We start from the raw sequence: 339 nt of genomic DNA on the forward strand, positions 1-339 counted from the left end.
TACTGTACGTCATTCTGTTTATCACTTTTATTTGGATTTCTAAATATCTGAATCATGCAAAAGCTCTCTGACCAGCATAAGAATTTTACATTAGTGAATATAAAACATTTACTAAACTGAAAACAATTATTCTCGTGATAAAAAATGCACAATTGTGGATTGAATTGTGTAAAGTAAGTAAAAGTAAAGTAAAAGCATAAAGCCAAAGCATAAGATATGAGGAGAGGAAGTTTTTTGGAAACATTTCTGTACAAAACCTCAATAGAAGTAGATTCCAGAATTTGCACAGCGATATGAACTTTACTTCAAGGGCACGGGCGACTACGCATGCGCAGTGTG

This window comes from Genypterus blacodes, unplaced genomic scaffold, assembly GCF_046128005.1.
Source record: "Genypterus blacodes isolate CSIRO-AG114 ecotype Tasmania unplaced genomic scaffold, CSIRO-AGI_Gbla_v1 ptg000015l_1, whole genome shotgun sequence".
NCBI classification, from domain to species: Eukaryota; Metazoa; Chordata; class Actinopteri; order Ophidiiformes; family Ophidiidae; genus Genypterus; species Genypterus blacodes.